Below are 18,055 nucleotides of genomic sequence, written 5' to 3'. Positions count from 1 at the left end.
ACTCCTATTTTTACTTTTAATTAATTTAAATGTAAAAATAAATTTAACAAGTATTTTGTATAGGAACTATTATTAAAACTTGTTACGCGGAACTTTTTGTTTCTCTATAATCCGTTCGAGTATAAGAGCAATGCATACATTTTTTATTTTTTTTATTTAAAACATACATTTTTTGTTTTAATAAATCACGTTAAACTGATACTAGCTATACGACAATTTGTTTTTACAATAATTATTCATTTTTAATTATATCGATCTCGGAACGGTTAAAAATGTATATAGATATAGTCGTACAATGAGAAAAAAACCATTACTAACCACCGTGCAATTGGCTTTATAATTATGACGATTTAATATCATAACACGGCATTAAACTATTATTACAAAAAAAAAATGTGGTCGAATCATCAGAGAAAAATTAATTCGGTAAGTCCAGAGATGTGTTGAAATACATAGTATTATTATAACCGTGAATGGAATACTTAGTCCCGTCTGATTTCAACGATGAAAAAAATGATCAAATAAAATTACTAGCTTGACCTTAACAGTAATGAACTAATCTAAATACTTTATTACTCAATAATTTAAAATACTTATAGACTATATTGTTCCAACACATATGAGTATTAAGTTTCTAAAACGAATATAAAAAAATATATCAAGCATCAGTAAGTTTACACATATATTTTTACGAAATATATTCAATAACAAATAAGACAAAAGTCCGTTTCCATATTAGTTATTTTATTTTATTTTCACAATTTCCCGTTATTTTAACAGTGTACTAAACTACTGCCTATATAATTTACGTAAGAACAGATATAATTTGTTTGTAAAATATGTATGGAATTACAAATGTAAGCTGTTAAAAATTAAGTTATCAAGTGACTAGCTTAAATCGTTTTTAATGCCACTGGTAGAAAGTATGCCAAATCTAAAGGTCACTTTCATGGCAAGCCGATAATTTTGTTTGGGCGCTTTGCGACATTTCATGTGGGTAATCGTCAACAACACTGCAGTGCACCCAGTACAACATTTATTCCTTGTCTGGATGTATAAAATATTTATTTGTTGCCATTTATGTACATTTTTATAATATTGAACCTTGGCCTTTCCGCATAAGAATCGACGAAAATATTTCAGTAAACACAAATATATATACATAAGTACCTACTGTTATTTTTTTCACAAAACTTTGTCAAGACTATTGCGTACTGCCTACCCGGTAAACGAATTGCGACACGACAACGAAGTTAGATTGTGTTTTTATTAGGGTGTCGGATAGTGGCACGGTAATTGGGTGGCGTCGTCTAAGAAAACATTTTCGATTGAAACGAGTGCGTAATCCAATCACAGTCGTGATAACACATAATAATAAATGCACCCCCTCTTACCCGTTGCCACGTCTATATATAAGTATGCCTAAGAAAACCAAATTAAAAGAGCCGAACGAAATTATTCAGAATTTTAATACACAACGCGCCATTCAATTATACGAGTTTGTTTCACATCAATTTCTGAAATTTTATCGCACTAATTCAATTGCAAGTATGACTGAAAACTTGTCTTATATAAGGCCGGTCCCCGGCACAGCGCATAATCTCTGATAATCATTGAAAACGGTAATAAATTTAAACCGAGATTTCTTACATATCGCATAACGTTACGTCCCGTTGTAGAAAATATCTTAAATTCATATACCATGAAATGCATCTATTAGTACTACACATCCCACATAATATTATCAGTTTAGTAAAACATACACAAGGGTTAAATTGTTCTTCGAATAGACTAAGGGTACCCCTGCTACCTCTTAGCATTGTATACGATACATACCGACGAATTATCGCTGTCCAGCCGACTTTTTTGATTAAACTCGTACCTAATTATAAATTGGGGTTTCTTTTTTCAAACTATGCGGTACGATAACTTTTGTTACGGGCGAAGAGGGTATAATGTAGCAGTGGCGTTTATAGAAATACCGTTGCTACTGAATCCGTCTCGTGTCTTAGTTTCACACGACCTGGGGCAGCGGAGATTTAGAAACACGCAACAACAGTCTCTTATTATTTAATAATATGTAATATAGACAAAGCGGTGACGAAGAATGCCCATTGCACAAATAAAAAGAACCCCCACGAGAACGACGTGGCCGTTGTTGGCAAACAGAGTCCGTGACTGACCTCTGGGCGTCCAGGTGCAACGCCACTTGCAGGGGGCCTCATTGTTCGGCCCTCGTCGTGAGTGTACCTACCTACATTAATTATTAAATGTGCTCATGCCGCGTAAAACAATGGACAACCGGATTTTAGAACCGCGCCGGGCGATATTTACCCAACAAAAGGGTTATCTTGTCCGTCAGTCGTCGCTGGGACAGAGCCGTCGTCGCATCGGATCGGGTAAGTACACGTTGTAACGATACAAAAATAAAAAATATTATAAAATTAGAATTCTCGCTCGAAAATAAATGTTCTATTACACAAAAAACCTAAGAAATATAATAGCATGATAAATCTGAAACCGTAATCGTATTTAGTATATAATATGAGTAAATAAACCTTTGAAATCCAACGGGTTTGGATTTGTGTACATACAATATAGGCACTACAATGTGTAGACCACCGACACACACACAACGTGTACATTAGACCATCACGAGAGACGCGTTGAACTTTCTGTTCGGTTGAGCTATTATTTTTTTCCAATCGGTCGCTGTTAATGCCTGGCTCCGCCAACCATTAATCACTATGGCAACCGAATTCGTTTGGCAATAATTGTATTCATTTTTTCCACTCCCGTAGGTTCGTTTTTAATTATTTTAATTTGTAACGAGAACGAAAAATCATCTTGCCGCTATCCGTGAGCGCCGACCCTCATCTGCACCCGCGCCCCGTCCGCCCGGGTGTAACGTCTTCGAGAGCTTCTACGTATATCCTCCCCGCACCTCCGATTTCCGTGACGCAACCCACCCTCTTCACTCGCACATCCCGATGCCATCTCCGTTTTTCCCGATAAATTTGCCCGTCAAGTGGGTAAAATAATTGATCGTATTCCGACTATCCGTATACAATGAACATAATATAATAATATTATTATACATTATAGCCTGCAAGCAATAATAGCTACTACTCGACTGCTTTACTTAGCACCGTATTTTACCTATAATGTAATATAATTATACGATTTTATCGTTAACCTTTAGGCAAACTGTATTGGAATAAACTCCCCGGGAGTTTTACATTACAACAGCGAACATTGATAGCCATGGGAAACTATAGTAAAATTGTATGTTTTCTTAAAAATAATGATTTTTTCTTCTTAAGATTCCATTGCCTCAATCAACCTGTATAATTTTTATAGATGGATGTGTGTATAAACTGTATAGATGTAGCGAGAAGACGGTCAATTAAAAAATAATAAACCCCTCGAACCCCCTCGCCGCGTCGGACGGGGTATCAATAATAAATACTCGCCTCACGTTCTTCGGGTGGTAAGTATTACGAGCACCGAACAACTCACCGGAAATGCAATCACCACGCAAAACTACATAATGTAACACTCCAATAACACGATGTTATCCGACGCACGCGGTATAATTTCATTTAATGCATTTCGTGCGCTTTTTTCGCAGTGCGCGACTTCCTTATAAACAGTGTTTACCTAAAGTTTATTGTTATTGCGTGCGCTGTGGTTGTTCATAACGAGATTTTAATCATTGCAATTCAATGATATTATTTTTAAATCGATAGAGTAATTTTTTTTCAACTGTTTCGGGTATGCTTTTTTCATTATACTTTTATTTTATCCGTGTTTACGAATGATTTCTCCAGCTGTCATCGACCGTGTCGGATAAACCGTCGTCCGCCGCCAATAACATTGATTAATCAGCGCAAAAAATATTATTTAAACTATTAAATAAATATTTAAATGTCGAATTAAAATATTTAAATCCCCGTTCGAGTTCAAACAACAGCGCGAAATTCGTATGTTTATTTTTAATTAGTTTTATAATGATGTATTTTAATTAATTTGTTAATAATGTATCAGTAATTCTCAAAATTATAAATTAGTTCGTTATCAAATTATATTTTACCATTATAGAAAAATGAACGATTATTTTTATTTTTAGACGATGCCAGGAAGTGAATATCAAAGAGTTTAAATTACTTTTTCGAGCATTTACAAGAAAATAAAAAAAGTTTTAATTAACATACCTTTCAATGGATGCTCGTGCTATATACGCCGAAATGTAAAATTATATACCTATTTTAAATAGCCAACTATAAAAGGTTAAAGAAAAAGCACTTTTTAACGTTTAATGGAATTATCAAAAATCAATACACATTCAACGGTTTTTAATTTAATTAACTTAAAAGTATATTGAACATATTACGGCTTAAAGTTAACATTGAAACCATATACGAACCACAGTACGAAAATTAAATGATGATTTTATATCAAGTACCTATTTGTCTAATAATATGTCTAATAAGTAAAAAGTAATAATTTTTTCAATGTAAAAAAAGTAGGAACAAATATAATAATATCATACAAAATGTGTAACACACGTTTACAAATTTTTAAGACGGTTTTAGCATCCTATCGAGATATCGTTACAAAATAGGCTATTTTAAATAAATTATTTAATATTATACCTATATTTTAACATCAACTAATAACTGTGAAACTTAAAAAGACATTTTCAACCCCTTATCATAATTACGAGTAGTTAATTTGAATATTTCACTTCAAAGCTGTCAATTTTATAATAAAATATAAGGTCAAGATTGATTAAATATATTATATTTTTGAAATCATATTTACTCAATACAATAGAAACTTATTATTTTTCAATAAATATTTATATTATACATAATTCCAGTATTCCGTGCATTTCTAACTTAAGTAAACACAATCACTGTTGTCTGCAAAATTGAAGACATTGAAGCACTAAAAATTAATTAATTGTTTATCTTACTATTGTTTATTTTAAAAATGTACAATAGAATATATATGTAGAATGTTTAATAATATTATGTAGTGGCCTCCAAGTCAAAGGTATATAATATAGTAACGGAATTCCGTATTACTCACCAAAGGGTGGAGCGTATACCCCTGCACATCCAACTAAAACATCACTCATCAGTAGTACTTCACATCAACATTTACACTTGTCTTACAACATTAAAGCAATTTATAATTCTATAACACCTAATACAAGTAATGACTATTACGAGATAAAGGCACACTTATTCTAAATTAAAGTTATCCTCTCGTCCGTTATGACTTATGAATTATTTTATTCCAGTATATAAATTGACCCAAACATAATAAATAGTAATAAAATCATAACCATATAATCTGTAATATGTACTTTAGTATTTTATAATTAGGTACAATCGATTTTCGATTCTCACTCAATATATTTTTTTCCATAAAAAATAACGACAATTGTTTTGAATATTATTGTTAACATCAATATTGAAATTAAATTAATATTTTATAGAATCGCCGGTAAAAAAATTAATTCAAAATGATTATACTTATAACTTTACAATAATCCTACTATAATGGTGTTTGTATTATTATTGAGAAACTATTGTCGTTACTAATTTAGCAACGATCGATCGATATCAATACACATTATATGTTTTAGGTATTACCTCAAGGCTCACAGTAGAAAATTAAAAATGTTCATCATCATCCATCGTCCCAATTTATATGTTGTATACATAATCAGTTTTCATACGAATAGTTTGTTATTAAATGCTCGTAAGTCGTAGACTTACAATGTAAGTACTATTAAATTAAACGAAATCGATAAATTTAATTTCAATTGACACAATAAATTATTCTTTATTTGTATTGGAGATTAATAGTATATACTATATTAACCAGAGTTACTAGTTTACTACATATTATACTTAGTAGTGAGTACAAATGAATCACTCGTAAACCACCTGTATATCTTATAGGCTGTGTAATGCTTAAAAATGTGAACCTTCTTCTTGATAAATACCTAGTTAAAAACATAAATTAAAAACGATGTTAAACCTATAGGTACATCCCATTTTTAATCGTAGCAATAGTCATTAATTTATAGTATTATATAGTATTATATTTAAAAGCGATGACATTGTCGACAAGTAATTTATTGATGTTTCGTCAGATAATCGAACTTATTTATTTTTTGTATCTCCCGACCCCTGGCGACTGACTTTATAAAAAATTACTGTCAAAAGATGACAATTACCTATACAAACTATTTTATATCATATATTAGGTACTTCATATTAATCAGAAAACAAAAAACCTATACCTAATAAGCGACGTAATTTATCAACGTATCCTCGCGGACTACAGCATGACGTCGACGTCCAAGAAATCGCTAGCAAAAGACCAAGACGACGACAATTTACGAGGAAAAGATGTAATTATTGTTTCGGAATTAGTTTCGTTTAGTTTATATATATAATACAGTAGTAGGCGGTGGGGGCAATGATGAAAAAAAACGGTCGCCATTATTCTTACTTAACGGAGATTTCGAAACGGGGGCAGACAAAAAAAAACCAAAGGACGCGGGGATGAATAAAAAGGGTCCGGTATATACGTACAACTGTACATGTATATATATAAGTGGGGAGGTTAGAGAGGGTGTGAGTAGTGGATCGACGCGGAAAAAAAATACACCCGGAGACGTTGGCCGGCGGTGGCGGCGGCGCCTGTCGGGGGTGGTGGCGAACCGGCCGAAGAGAAGATTAAATTTTTACCGACCCACCTTCTTTTCGTTTACTCTCGGGCGGGGGCTGGGGATTTGAATGGTGAGGAGGGTTCCATTAAAACAGAAACCACCCCCACCCGCGAGTCTGCCGCCCAGCATCCTCACCGCCCGCCGGGGCTATTGGTCTTGACGAGCAGTGGTGGCGGCTATACACAACACGACGACGATTCTGCCGCCACCGTTTTTCATATCGCAACTCCGTTTTTCTTTTTAACCCTCTGTACCCCGCCACTGTATTTCCTTAAAATCTTTCAATTTTATCGATTCGGCGGAAGGAAGTGTTGTCTTTTTCCCTTTTGACGTTGTCGTCGTCGCCGTTTCCAGGGAGTTGAATTTTTCTACTCCCGTAGTTATTTTTTTTATTATTATTTTTTTTATTTTATACTACTGTCGGTGCCGGGAATTTTTTCTCCTCAGACAGTTCTGACGCGCATTATTGTCATTTTATTCACTTTACAAGAAAAATATTCCGTACTCACGTCTCGTACATAGATCTTACAGTATAATAGTTCCTCGAGTGTGTTATAAATAATACGAAAAACTTTCCATTCGGTCTCAAATCTAGAGTAACGGTTTTTATTTTTTATCGGAATTGACGTCCAATATAATATACAGCAAGCAAATAAACAATATACAATGACTGTCAATTTCGTACACGTCACTTCTGATACGTTTTAGCAGTTATATAAAATGGCAACCCGCTTGACGAGGGTGCAGGCAGGCATCCTCGCCAATTCGTAACCGCCTCGTTAAATAAACTTTTTCTGACACTCGTGTAATCATATTAAGTTAAGTCATTCGCTTTACCAGAGCTATAGGTACCACATATATATCGAGTGTATTAACCTAACTTCTTTTCGTCGGATTCTGTGTCCATAAAAAACCATAGTTATTATTTTCTTTTGATAGTATAATAATAACTTAATACACATAGGTCAAACGGACCTTGATAATTTAATGTTGTACAGTACAATGCAAGAACTTACCTTAAGACTAGTCACTTTGCACTATACGATTAAAATAAAAGTGGTAATTACCTATATACCGTGTTTTAATAAAACTAGATATTATTTCATGTTACACACTTACACGTTTATTATTAGCATTATACAAATACATTTCTCAAGAATTCTGTTTATCCTATACAGTATTTATTTATTACAGTTCATTGAATAAACATTTTACGTAACAATCAATAGATATTAGATATACAATGTCGCTTGTCAAAGTAAGAACTGCAACAGAAAAAAGGATATTGTATGTAAATTATATACTATTTATGAATTAATCCACTTATAATAATAACAATAACAATTATAAATATAGTCTTCATTGCGAGAGTTATTTGAATTTAAATAATATACGAAACTTACGAAACCATAATATTATAAAAAAATAGTTAAGATTTAATACATTAGATACACAGATAAAAATGAAGTTGAAATAAGTTATCATAATAAGACCAGTATACTGAATATAACTAATATAAGTTATAGTATCATTTAACATAATGGGAAATATATATTGCTAACTTTTAAAATTAAGTGTTTAATAAATGAACGTGGATATACTGTAACATATGGTTGGTATCCTATATTAATTGTATTTTTAAATATCACGGGAAAGAAAATATTATAAGGTATAAACGTATCATTGTGTCAACAATCAACATTAAGTTAAGAAATCAGGCAGCAAAGGCGTAAGCATTGTTAAAACAGAGCATCCTTTGCTGTCGGTTATACAGGAAAAAAAAGTTGAGAAATCATAGTGTGTATCATGTATGTACAACTTGATACATGTTTTATCCAAAACCAAACAAAACTAATTTAACCATCAACATTATTTGAACGGTTTTAAAGAGCTTTATTTGAGGACGTGGTATTTCGTATAATTAAAAGCTTATAATCTTGTTATAGCTCGTGTCAGACGTTGTTAACGTGCTCTAATGACTCCTTTACAAACATTTAAGGTTTTAGTATAACTATTTAAAAATGAAAATATGATATTATAACCCCATCATATTGAAGTTATATATATATATATGTGTGTGAAGAATAAATTATTTTGGTAAAGTCACTTAAACCGTGTTGCATAGCATGATGACTTAAGCGTACAGTAACCTGTAGACAAGAATGTGTTAAATATGTGAATGGCTTAGTGATATAAATTAATGAACACGTCTTGAGAATAAAATATTTAACTTGAAAACTGATAAAGAATAAAACATAGCTAACCATAGATTCGTTGCGACTCTGCTGAGAAAAAAAATACAATGTGCCTCTGAATAAACCTGCAGAATTGTTTTCTCGTGTCCGCGTGTGTTATAACTTATAACTTATAACGGTTGAAAAGCGACTTTAATACCCTTGAAACATAATACCACAAATAATGAATGCCTACTCAGTACTCTGTATTAATTTATTAATCTAAGCTTCTACTTATAATACTAATAATGGGATTACTATTAATTATTAAACTATATACACAGATATAGGTATATAGATTTTAATTTTGACAGCGTTAGCGAAATATTATTATGATTTATAATAAAACCTATAGCATTAACTGCAGACTTCCAGAGTTCCAGAAAGCATTTTTTTGGAATAATTGTATTACCTATTGATCTTTTTTAATTTATCGTATGCCGTATGGTGATCAATGTTCTAATAATCTCTAATACTTGATGTCCATCTTAATATCTAGGTTTAAGCACACCCATTGAACATGTACACAGTATTGTATACTGTAAAGGTATTTATTATATACTAATACAGTGATACACTAACACACATACAACGTATGGATAGGTCTAATGACACCGTGCATTATGTTAGGTTACAAAAACATTTAATATTTGTATAGATCATATTTACAATTATTATTTAGTTGATTCTTCGTCGGATTTATCAATTCGTAAAAGATGTATAAATGTAAAATATTACTTTTGTATTCACATTTTAAAATGACTGATAGTGATTTTCGCATTGACAAAAGTTATGAAACTTCATTAGGTATTGTTTTTTTCATGATACCTCACATGGTAGGTACCTACAAATAACAATACGTAAGTAAGTACTTAAGGTATAACCTACGTATAATAAGTATTATTTAGTAGTTTTTATTATATTATATTATTGTAAGTTGTATGATATATCCTAGCCTAATGTCTAACCTACCTACATGCCTATTGCCTATTACTATATTTTATTATTACTGAAATAGTTTTATTTATTTATAACTCCAGCTGCTATTATAATAATATTTTAAGAATACAAATTTAATTTCATGCTTTTTATATCCATAAAATATAAAATCTAATGTATTAATATTTTAATCTAATATATAGCTAAAAAATGTATCATGTATAACTACAACAAAAATAAAAAATAATTGTTTTATTATTATTTATAAAAAAATATTATTTTAACACACAAAAAAACATCTTCTTTTGTACTCAATATTCAAAATTATATCTTTAGTTTACAGATAAACACATAATCGTATTAAAAACTCACTTAAAATGTAAAACTACAATAGGAATACGATTAAAATGCAAATGTCCATAATAGCCAGAAAGGTTCAATTATAATTATTTGTATACATTGTATCTAACCAAAATGAATAACTTAACCGAAAAAAATGATAATTGCCCATTTTCCCAACTAAGAGTGGTCAATATAATTGGAAGGGGATGAAAATGAAACCGCTATAGGAAACTGTATAGCAAGCGTAATTTAAAAACCATAATATTACAAAATTTCGTGTTTGGATTAACCATTTTCAAAAATGTAATTAAATTAATGATATTTATACAGCATGCATATATTATAATATACATACACATTTAAGTGTATTTGTTCCGAGTTCCTTTTAAACACAATTATTAGTCTTAAAATCAAAATGACGTAATAAATTTTTACATTTTTGGCTATAGATTATTGAACTGTTGAGTACTGAAAATTAATAACAATAACAATAACTGTATCCAAATCTATGCAATAGCGTTGTTGTCTTATTTTTTAATGATAGTATGCCTAAAGGTAATGGAGAAAGAGAGTTTAACTGGTGCAGACTGCATAAATCTCAAATTCAAACACAGAGATTATGTGTATGTTAGGATGTAAATAAATATATAAAAGTGAAGGTATTTAATAGGTATTTAATAAGGTATTTAATAAAAGTGAAAATAAATATGCTAAACGTGTCTAATTAATAATTTACTGTTTATCATTAATACCACAGATGGCCTGAGGAAAAGGTTATTAAATAGTTAATAAATATGTGAAATGTCGATGTGTGCAAAGGTCTATACAGCGGCAACTCAGAAAAAGTTATCTAAAAATCGTTTTCTATGAAAAAAAAACTTATATAGGTAAGAAGTATCGTCTCAAGTACATAGCATGTTTTATATTATGTATATGTACATAAAAAAATGTGAAAAGAGAATGATTACAAAAAGAAAAACGATGTATGCCATCAATACGCCGTTCAGCAGCAGTGTAATATTGTAAGATCGTTGAAATCTCGGTACGGCGGCAATTGGACTTCTCCGCGGCGGCATTATAGGCTCGCGGTGGAGAGAGGGGAAAAAGGGATAAGAAGTAAATGAAGAGCTATTGGGGAAGAAGTTTTCTCGCGGTGGAGAGGACATTTTGTAAATACCTCAAGCGGGGCCGAAATAAAAAAAAGGGGAGCCGTTTAAGAGCGCTCGCGCCGAGATTATAAGCGGCGACACAGAGGTAACGGAATATAAAACAGTGAGGCGGCAATATATTATTATTATACTATTATTTTGCGGGCCTGCCGACCGCTGTTACCGAAGCAGGGGTTGTGGTATAGTAATAGGGCGCGGTGGTGTCGGTGGCTATATTGTATATACCTATACCTACGAAAAGTATTATTTTCTCGACAACATAATATACTCTTATAAGTAAGAAATAATAAAACCTTGAGAATCTAGTGCGAGACCGTGTTTTGTGCACGCATTAAACCAACCGTAAACATTATTATCATTATTATTATATAAAGCCTGTCCTATTGTTACGTCGGTGGAGGCGGTGAATCGTCTATATTACGCAGTAAGCACGTGCCTATTGTGCGGCGATGACAAATAAATCGGACTTGGGTTTTTTACGTCCCCCCCCCCCTCACGCGTTTTTCGTAATTTAATTAGTGGTTCACCGGCGCGCGAGACGTACAGGTACAGACTTCCGAACACTAGTCCAAAGGCTTTGCGGGGCGCATCAGTTTATTGCCATGTTGTTTTAATGAACGTATAAATAACTATAAACGCAACATAAAAGACCAAAAAAGTTGTATGAAATGTACATGTGACAGTGAAAAACTGAGATGTCAAGACAAAAATAATTTGATGACAACTAATATTAAATTCCCTGGATCCACGCCTGACGCGTGAACTGTATTATAGCGTGTTCGCGCACTGATTTACTGTCAGTAAATTTGTACTGTATTTGGACTTTTTTTGTAAAATCGTACTTGGACTTGAGTTTCGATACTTTACAATAAATATACTTGTTGTAATAAAAATTAATAATATGTACACTACAGCTCGTAAAATTACGTAATAGTATGTATTTATGTGTTTAAAATTATAAGGTATCATACAATACAGAAGGTGTAACAAAAAGTCATTGATAAATTAAATAGCTTTTGTTCTAATCAACATTTAACCATTTTTTTTAAAAAATAATTTATGGACGCTTCCAATAACATTACAATTAATATTTTATAATATTTGTCATACTATACAGATAATAAGCATATCTCTTAAGTAATTATAAATCCTTACTGTACATGAAAAATCATAAATAGATGTTTTTAGCAGATGACCATTAAAATATTATATTAATATTATTATTAATTTATAATATTTATATTTATATTAATTCAGTGATAATCCACAATGTGACTCTGATGTGTACTCGTGTTATTTGCTCAACCGTACTACGCCAACACATTATACCTTGTTAGATAGGTCATAGATGTTTCATAATATATGTATTCATAAACATAGATAATAAAGACATGGATAGGATATAAAGTTTTATTAGCGCCTAACGGTGATCACTGATCAATGATTCCAATTGAAGGAAAATACGTGTATACCTTTATCGAGTACATATGAACCACCTATTTGAGAAACGGCGTAAGTCATAAAATATCACAAATTGAGATATTGAGTGGAATGTGTTATCAAATGATAGACGGATCATGTGTGAACATTTGCAAAAAAAAAATATTTAATTTTATCACTGTAAACAATCAGTACGAAAGAGAAATAACCATGTATGAGTAAAAACAGTTTTTTCTTGTTTTCTCTAAATTACCTTTAATGGACTTACGTCGTACCTCAAATAGGTGGTTCATATTATAAATAATCATATTTATTTATTCTGTGATGGTACTTTACAAAAATGTAAACAAACGGCGTCAATTTTTTATCACCTCCCAACCGCAAAAATATAGTGGCCTCAATCTGCGATGTCCCATCCTGCATGTTTTTATTATCTATGATTATAATTAGTTATAAAACATCGGGAGCCCAGAGAGCCCAGTGATGAACCGTGGAGAAGTAAAGTAAAAAATAGGTTCGAATCTCACTTCTTGTGTGTCATCTGATTTCTGATATAGTCTCGTATAATATACGACCAGTGTGTCAGTAGAATTCGACGATAAAAATACGCACCATGTGGGATTCGAACCCAACACTTTGGGCAAAACCGCATTTGTGCGTTGTAATGCTAAAGAAATTATGTAATGGCGTCAAAGTACAATTAAAATAACACTCGAAAATAAAATAACGACGTACGTCACTTGTATAAAATGTCCACGTGACGCGATCGTAATTCTTGGATCACAATATGTATAATGTACATGGGTATACGTTGCGATCACTTCCAGTACCTACCTATATCAATTAAGTCCAGAGGGAAAATCGACTATATACCTATAACAGAGAAATAGTTATTTTCGATTATTTTATTACTATAGAGACTTGTTCTACAAAAGTTTTCAATAAGTTTTCTTCTCCACTGAAAACCGTCTTAATCGATTTATAATATTAATTAATAATTATTAACCGTTACAGTTTTTTGGAAACAATATTTCCTCGCATATAATTGAATTTTTAAATTGGACCGATTCCAACGTATAACGCGAGGTGGCACTGGTGAGGGGGCTGTATGACAGCTATAGGGGGTTGGTAAGTATGAAACTATTAAAAAAAAACTTTTAAGGGGTGTACAATAAAGTATTTTGAGTGATTTTCGCCATATTTCTGTATATATTATTTACAAAAAGAAACCATAACCTCGTTTCGCGAAGTTTTTGAAAAACGTTATTTGCTTTCTTTCTACTCGCCGGCCACCCCCACCACGTCAATTTTTTCTTTGTTACTTATAGCTGCCATTCGGATTCCAGACGTGATTGCCACGCGTAAATTATGTATTGTTTATCGCCGCGTACACTAATTATCGTCTAAAAAACAGTTTTTTATTCATGAACGCGCATTTAGATTTGTTCGCGTTTTTATTGAATATCTCCAAGAAACACCACCAACTACCACCACGCCACTCCCTTGCCCCTTGACTCGATTCGATCCGAAAAAACAAATGAATAAATAAATAAATAACCAGTATACGTTTTACTTATTAAACGGTTGTTGCTGTGTGCCTGTGTTACCGTAGTAACCAGAACGACTTTAGATCGTACAGATTGTCCATTACACACTATCTAAATGTCTACAAAAAAGACAGTATAGGCTCTTTGCACTGAGAACCGTTTTTAATTAATTTCGTTCTATGAAATTAGAAGAGTAACGATCTTAAAATACACTAATAGTTCGGTGTGAAGGAAATGTGTACCTATATGTGTATATTATAGGTATGTGTTTTTTTTTAATAGGTTGTCGTTGTCGGCTTATTACTACACAGTAGTGCGTAGGATTTGTATAGTCAATAATCAATATTGTAATAATAAATAATAGGTACCTAATATAATATTCAAATTTCAAGTCTATAATTCCAGTATTTATAGTTTGAATTTTGAGTAGGTACATGGTGTGTGACCATGGTTTTACCCTGCAGTCGTTTCAGAAACCAAAATAATCAGGAAAAACTCTATTCCAATTTGTGGCCCATGCAACTGTGTCTATATAATTCCAAGAGCAGTACCTACCATATAGTTTACCTATGCATTTTATTTATATTGTTATTATATTTATACGTTTCGTTTCGAGCTACCTAAAATTATTGAAATGGGTAATGTGGACCATAACGTGTTTTGTTTGACATTTAAAACTTCATAGATTCAATGATAGCAGTGGTGCAATTTCAATGAAAAAACTGGGGGTGCTGAAGCCCCTTTATTTTTTTATATTATCTCATGGTTGTGGATACATGCATAATGACTATTAAAATGTAAATTAATATGAACAAATTTGGGAGTGCTAATTTCAAAATCGGGGGTGCTAACTACTAAGCACCCCAAGTAACCCCCAAATTTCGCTTATACGTACTATACCTATACATCTTTAGGAAAAATACGAACGAAATAAATACTTTGTTGCAGCCTGGTAACCCATACAAATAGATAACAATTTATTTTTATATTTTTTGTCTTGCAATAATATTTACAAGTTCGGGTTGTCTTCACTATGATATAATAAGTTTAAAAAATGTCACTTTGGGTAGGATTATTATCTAAGAGGTCTTTTAAGATTTTATTGATGGATATTTAAATTTTAAACCGAATTATGAGAACCTTAAATTTGTAATATTTTACATGGTTATAAATCATTTTAAAATGTATATGAGCATCATTAAAAACCAAAGTGTGAGATAATTTATTTTAGATATACATCCCAGATTCCTAGATAATATGCTTACCATAACATTTTATAATAGGTGGATTCCCTCTAATATTAAGACTTACATTAGAAAATTGGTTCTGCTAGACTTACTATGTTGTAAATTAATTGTCAGACAAAGATAACACATGTGTGTTCAGCATGCTTTTAACCAAAAAATAAAATCTACTAAGCCAATGAGTAAAAGTACACACCTGATTAGTGTACCCAGTGCTACTGAATTGGTATGTACTTTAATGAACGAGATGAACTTTACTAAGTGAAACTAGAAGTTTTAAATGTTAAAGAATGGAACATAATCTGTTCAACACAATTTCGACAGAACTAAATACGATCATTGTAGCTTACAAGTTACAATATTCTGTTTTAACCAAAACTGATCATCCAATATATTAAATTTATCATTATTTAGGCAAATTAAAGCCATAAGCTAATAACCCAACAATTTATTGTAATACATGATAACTATTAGGTATAGGTTTATTACGTTATTGATTATCTTATACCATTTGATGTGTCTTAAATAAGAAATAACATTGTTATATTATTTATAATCGCCGCCCACACTCACTACTAACTCTCTCAAAAATGACTTATAATTTATTTTGGTTTCAGGTTGACCATGGTGGACAAGACAAAACAATATTTCGAGAGACTCTAGACGTCGCAATTCACCAGATAGAGGTTAAAATCGGAAGCCAACATTCGAAATTGATTCGCTTGGGTTTTTGTATTACACACAATGAAGATGCATTCATTTTTTTGAGTTGCTACTAATACAATACAATATTGTCCGAAAAAATAACATAACTGAATCGAAACAATTTATTCCGATATGTTTAGTTCGGTTAAAATGAGAAAATGTTTTAATTAAAACACAGTTCAACGAGTAAAAGTTTGTTTCTCGTGGAAATTTGCTATGTATAATAAGTATATATAAAATAAGTACTATGTATTTTTGTTTGGAAATATATTTTACTTTTTCGTTCAATTCTCGTTCGCCGGTTTTCTCTCGTTTTTGTTGTTATTATTATTATTATTATTATTATTATTATTATGCTCGTTGTGTTTTGGAAATTGGACCAACGAGAGAAGTTTTTCTCATAATTCTTTTACTCCGTCTTTATACCCACTCCTCCACTGTCTCCCTTTCCCCCTTTTTTTTTTGCTTTATTATTACAAAAAAAAAAAAATTAAAAGATTCGGAAAACCGTAGGTCGACTACGGCGGCGGTGTCGGCCCGAGAGCGGTGGTAGGACGCGCGCAGGGTAACAAACGAACGAACGAAATAAAGAAGACTGCTGCTGCGTGATTAAAAACTGGCGGGAGTAGCCCTAAGCGAGGGGTCGATTTTCTTTTTAAGAGTTTTAATTGCTTCGGCCATCATTTCCCTGCAGGCTCCTCCACGCGCTGCGCTTTCTTATTTATTATTCGTTCTTTTTTGTTTTGCCTTTCTCGATTTTTAGCCCCAGAACACAACGACTCGCTATATTTTATGTACGTCCCTCCGGAATGCCGAAGGGAAACAAACAAAAAAACTGAGTAAGAAAAAAAAATGTTTAAATTAAATAATATATACAATCTAAAAATAATAATAATCTCCCTGGTCACGGTGGAACTTGGATTGTAAACGTATTTTAGGAAACAATTTCAGACGCTACTCGCAAATCGATATTCGATACAGACAAATTATATTATATACTATTTACAGATACAAAATATAGAACCTGCGACAGTAGTATACTAGTAGCCATGACACATGTGTAGCAACATATTATATAGCAGTATTTATCATTTCATCGACCTGTTAGATCTTACCTATATGGCTATATACAGGGTAATTTCACCAAGCATGATCTACCCCATCTTTCTTTTAATAGTAAATTTATTCAAATCCTGATTTTGGGTATTTAAACCTAATCAAAGACCATTCTCCAAAATTTTGAAATATTTTATATTACTATTAAGGAGAGTGGCGATACAAATTTCCGTTTTTCAAACGAGGACCCTCTTTTTATTGTAAATTATTTGGTGGATAATCTTCTTGAAAGTTTTGATATACATACTTCAAAATTCAAACCTATAGTTTTTCAGTTATTAAAATGTTTTTACTAAGTACCTCTATATCTAATAGTCCTTAAAAATGATTTTACAAAACAATAAGACAATTGTAATATTGAATCTATTATTTTAATATTTATTATACTTAGGTCATTTAAACAAGCTATTGATGATGATATAGATTAATATTAAACACTGATATTTTCAAATTGCCATTGCCCCTAAGTATGCTTGGTGAATCACTCAGTATATACTCAAAAATGTGTATGTCTGCACTCTGCAGTATGTTCATTACTTTATTATATTTATACTATATGTATTGGCCA

The 18,055-nt window shown here is 31.7% G+C and overlaps 1 long non-coding RNA gene across 1 annotated transcript; it reads left to right on the top strand.

The window, feature by feature from the left end:
- The first annotated feature begins 957 nt into the window (after nt 1–957).
- Nucleotides 958–16,659, top strand: LOC111042441. Its single transcript, XR_002605434.1, has 2 exons — nt 958–2,399; nt 16,284–16,659. It is a non-coding gene; the product is annotated as an uncharacterized LOC111042441 (long non-coding RNA).
- The last annotated feature ends 1,396 nt before the right edge of the window (nt 16,660–18,055 follow it).

This window comes from Myzus persicae, unplaced genomic scaffold (genome assembly GCF_001856785.1).
Source record: "Myzus persicae strain clone G006 unplaced genomic scaffold, MPER_G0061.0, whole genome shotgun sequence".
NCBI classification, from domain to species: Eukaryota; Metazoa; Arthropoda; class Insecta; order Hemiptera; family Aphididae; genus Myzus; species Myzus persicae.
The sequence above is the reverse complement of the archived record's forward strand: the minus strand, read 5'-3'. Positions and strand labels throughout refer to the sequence as shown.